This window comes from Mauremys mutica, chromosome 5 (assembly GCF_020497125.1).
Source record: "Mauremys mutica isolate MM-2020 ecotype Southern chromosome 5, ASM2049712v1, whole genome shotgun sequence".
Classification (NCBI taxonomy): Eukaryota; Metazoa; Chordata; order Testudines; family Geoemydidae; genus Mauremys; species Mauremys mutica.
Genome location: NC_059076.1, coordinates 12103290 through 12108504, shown reverse-complemented (window position 1 = coordinate 12108504; position 5215 = coordinate 12103290).

The following is a 5215-nucleotide window of genomic DNA, read 5'->3' as shown; positions in this document are numbered from 1 at the left end:
TCTCCCACAAGGCAGGGTAAAAATACTTTAACTAAGACTGGTGGGAAGACAGGGAACAGACTTCCCCTGAGTCCTAAGGGGGACTGCATTACCCAAGCCGGTCTCACCAGAGCTAAAAACAGCAGAGGCTGGGGAGACTGAGACGGGACTTTGCCACAGAACCAATAGGGTATAAAAGAAGAGCACTTTCCGAACCCGAATGTGGAAGAAATACATCTGGCACTGGTTGGAGATATAGGAGCCAATGTTTGGAAGTCAACAGGACTTGTGCTCCTGAGTCATTTGGGTGCTTTTGAAAATCTCACCCACATAGTTCAGTGGGTTTTGGCAAACACCCCAAAGTTTCTAGCCTTTTGCCACATCCTTTGGTAGATCCTGCTTCCTTAGGAATGTTCTTTAACATCTCTGGAGTGTTTCATGAGGAATTAACAGAGTTATTAGAAAGAAGAACTAGTACTGACGTCTTGATGTAATTCTCAAAGGAGGAAAATTTGTGATAACACTCAGTATGAGGGGAAAATGCCCTTTCACATTCAAGTGTGGAATTATACAAACAAAGAGACTGAAATCCAGTACTGGGCTTACTTGCTTACACTGATTGCTTAGGTTTGAAATGTTCAGTATCTATCATAACCGGGAAAGGAACTGGGACATCCTTGTTATGTCTGGCTGGATCACCTGACCTCTTTTAGTTTGAAAACAAAGACTTTTTTCTGATGGTTGACTCATATTCGGGCTAGTTTGACTCTTCTGTAAGCTGCAAAACAATGATTCATCCCCTGTCATGGAATCTGTCTATATTGGCAAGACACGGATTTCCTGATTGGTGTTTTCAGAAAGTGCTCCAGAATGGGGTGTGCGTGGGACTTGTGGAGGGTGGAGCTGAGCATGTTATGAGTCCAAACTACCCAAAGTCAAATGAGTTGTTCAAGCTGTCAGAAACAGGGGCAAGAAAACAAAGGATAATGAGGCTCCATATCTGGCTGTATCGACATGTAGAAGTTCTCTGAAAGGCTGATGCGGCTTTCTCAGTACAGTTAGCAGTGATTCTGCCAGCTGGGAGTGGATGGCTGGCAAACAGATGCACAAAAGCTGAGAGAAAATATCTATACATCTATAGTTCTCTATAGTTATAGACATATACACTGAGGCGGGTGGGGATGTGTGTAAAGTCTTTGAACCCGATCTTCATCTGGCGTGAATCAGCACAGCTTCTTTGTCTTCAGTGGAGCTGTATTGATTTACACCAGCTGAGGATCTGGACCTAACTTCTGCAGCAAGGCTCCCAAGCGTCTGTGCATCACATCACTGCTGAATTCTGCATCAACCTCAGACCGACTGAGGATGGAAGGGTTTATGGAATCTGATATGAAAGCAAGTAATGCAATCCATGCAATTTTCCCTGCACCATTTATTGTATCCAATTTGATATATTCTGTGTTGACCCTGGGTTTTCAGTTTACAGCGGATGGCAGATTTCGCTAACAACGGTGCATAAATTCATGGTAGAAGGGGTCTAGGTGGGAACCAGGAGGTCTGGATAGCTACACAGGAGATACTCGTGGCATTGGGGGTACTCAGAAGGAGTGGGGAATGATTTAGGATTTGGACAGCCCGGAGGAGATTGAGGGCTCTGGCAGCAGGGAGGGGATGTTTTTCTCTTTTCTCATTGGCAGAGGAAGAGATGATTTGACATTTTGTGGAGGTATTAAATTCCTAGCTCCCTACCCCAGCAACACTTGACAGCATCAAGCCAATGCATTGCTATTAGTCATCTATAACCCACTAATAACCCCCCTGAAAGCTGTCTATCCCCCCATTTCCTTTCCCCCCATATGATGTGAGGGGCAGTAACAGGCCACTTCACTGAAATGGGCCCTTGAAATATGTGTTAACTGTTTATGCTAAACAATCTGTTCCACCTTGCATTTTGCTGTGATGCTGGGCATACCTTTCCCAGACCTGAAGAAGAGCTCGGTGTGGCTTGAAAGCTTGTCTCTCTCGCCAACCGAAGTTGGTTCAATAAAAAATGTTACCTCACCCACTTTGTGTCTCTGATATCCTGGGACCAACACGGCTACGACAGCACTGCACAGCTAACCGCTGGCGATGCCACTTCTGAGTAATGCAGCGATCCTGAACTCATGCTGATCAAACTGTGTATCAGGCCACAATCGTAAGATGCCTGCTCTCTCTCTCAGGCCGATCCTACACTACTGCCCCTTTCAACCTGCCAGGGCCCAAACGTAGGACGCAATGTGTGACAAACAGCAGCAAACATCAGCTTTTGTGGGATTGTTTCCATTAGTGTAAATAAACCTCCGATGTAAATAGTGTTTGACAATAAAAAGGAAGGGGTAGTAGGTTGGTGTGGAAGGCAGGGACACTGTGTGTGGGAAGGGCATCTGAATGAAATCAATGGGACTTTGGCCACTGATTTCAGTGGGAGCTGGAGAGGCTGTTCTTTCAGGGCAGTCACTTGTGTGTGTACTAGAAGGCTGCCGTTCTATTAGCCCTAGAATGCTGAAGGCCTTTTTCCCTCAGAGCCGAGACGGGGTTACCTCAGGTCAGCTGGGGACACGGGAGTCCAACTAAGGGCTGCCTGTTACCTTGAAAACCTCTGTCTTGTGGTGAGAGAGGAGGAGAGGTGAGGGACAAGCTGCGGCAGGGAGAAGAGGCTTCTCCTGTGAGGGAAGGCTGCTCTCCTCCCTTTAGAGGGAACAGCGGAACTAAGGACTGGCACCCAGAGGCCAGCGTAATAGGACGATACCCCAGAAAAGGAGCAGGGAAAGATATTCCCTTGTTGTGTCCCAAGTTTGTTTCTTTGTTTGGCTGAAGAGTACAGCTTGGGCCTACCCCGAGGCCCCCCGGTACACACTGGAAAATAAAAACCGAGCAAGGAATAAAACTCTCTGGAGTGGGACTGATTTATTCCAGGCCCCCTGTCCCGAGGGGGAGCGTTGAGCCCAGCGAAGTGAAGAAGCTGCCTTGCCACACTTGCGTGTTAAGGGTCAGGTAAGCACAGTTCAGTCCTTGTAAAGGCACTCTGTATGGCACACTGTTCTTAGGAGGCAAGGCTTGCGAGGATTGCAGCACTGGGTTTGATGTAGGAGAGACTTGCATGTACCTCAGAGCCAGGGGAGAGCAGTGGGATGCTGTTGCAATCACTGGGAATTTTTAGATCAAGGTTGGATGCTTTTCTAGAAGATCTGCTCTAGTCCAATCAGGAATTGGTTCTGGGAAGTCCTGTGGCCTGTGTTTTATGGGAAGGCAGATTACATGATCGGAATGCCTGCTTTGGTTTTTTAATTTATGAAATTGTGAATTATTATATGAGGAGGCAGCACCCCTGTAGCTGGATACTGTTATAACAGAATGCCTTGTAAACACACACACTCCGTTTACACTGAGTATTTTTAACGGTTTTTTTTTCCCTTTCTTTCAACAGATAGACCAGACATTTCAGAGTTCCATTTTAAGAAAAAAATATATCGGGTCACGTGTTGTCAGACTGAGGTATGTAAGATTACAGCCAGGAAATCCAGGAGAAGATGTAATGGATTGTTCATCCTGCCCCAACATCCTGTTCCAGTGCAGACTATAGCCAGTTGTGGGGCCCACAAATCCTACAGTGATTGCTGTTGCCTGCTGAGGGCTCCAGTGGGACTCTTTGCTGGTGCAGGGGTCTGGCCACACAGAGCTCACTGCAGGACTGTAGCCTTAGGCAGTATGGAGAACAGTCTGTCTAGCTGATAGTCCACCATCACTATGTCCTGGAGTTTCCAAGCATACGATCTGAGTTGCTGGAGGAATTGGAGGGATAACGACTTACACCTCTGAAAGTCGATCCTGAAAGCGCAGTTCATGATGGTCTTTTGATCTTCAGTTAAACAAGGCAGGAACGTACACTGCTAACCACTAACCATTTGAATTGGTTGGTTGTGGCCTGTAGATGACCGAGAAGATTGGTGAAACTTCTGCACACCAAAACTAGGTGCATTGTTGTGCTGGGGTCTGTAGTAGGCACTAGCTCATACTGCAGGCACACCACTGAGCTGTCCGAAACTGAAAGGAAGAGAGTCACGCCTTTATTCCTTCATTAGAATGTAGAATTTTATTTTTCATTTTCAGTTCTCTCCTTAAAGTGCACCATAAAGTCTAGGTGCCCGCACAGTAACAATATTACACTCACTCATATGTACTAAAACCCCAAGATGAACCAAAGCTACTTCATGATCATATTGCTGCGGATGGATCCCTCCTTATATCTCCAGTCTTTGTTACCATTCTGCCTCAGGCCTCGATCCAGGAGACTGCATCAGCGCATTGAACTCCAGTACTAGTTTAGCTGTTTAGCCTGTAGGTTCTTTGGGGCAGGGCAGTCGTTTGTAATTTGGCCAGGAAGTGACATGCCTCTCTGTGGTGCATTATAATTCATAGCAACGTGAATGACTTACCAAGACAGGTGACACATCTTCTGTCTCAAGGTCTTTGGCTCTGGATTTTTTAATGTACATTTCCCGGGGCGTGAGGAGGAGCTGATTGTACCTATCTCAGTGACTGGAGAGGTGTGCCTGCAAGAATTGACCATCATTTCTGTACGGTGCAGCACAGGAAGTGGGGGTGGGGGGTGAGGCAGGAAGAGGGAAAATGCAATGTGACGTGTGATAAGATAAGATAATCTCTTGATGATGATGATAACCCTGAGGCTGATGCTAAACAAAACAGCCTGCTGGAGAGGACATTTATAGCTACGGGGTCTGGATTGGGGCAGGGACCGTGTGACTGTAAAATGCCTGGTGCCTTTTGAGGGGTAATAGGTCTCTCTGTTGTCCAACACCAGCAGATAACAAGAAAACCCAGTTTGGGTTTGAGAAGGGTTCTGCTTGCTGCGGATTGTCATCATGAGGCTGAGTTGGTGAATTCTGCATAAGCTGTTTGCATCTGTTTTTTTTAAACGTATTTCTCTTTTCTGTCAATTATTTATTTATATTAAAGTAGCTCTTCGGAGGCCTAGTTACGGTAGGCACCGTCATGGCCAAGATATCACAGAATGATCAGAAGCTCTCTCTTTTCCAATCAGCTTCTCCTTGCAGTCTGAGTCCCCAGTGGTACTAAAACACAAAGCTTATCACATCACAATTCATGCACAGAATCCAATGTGAAGTAACTGATGTCACCAGCTATGGGTTGTGTCATCACTTAATGAATTGGG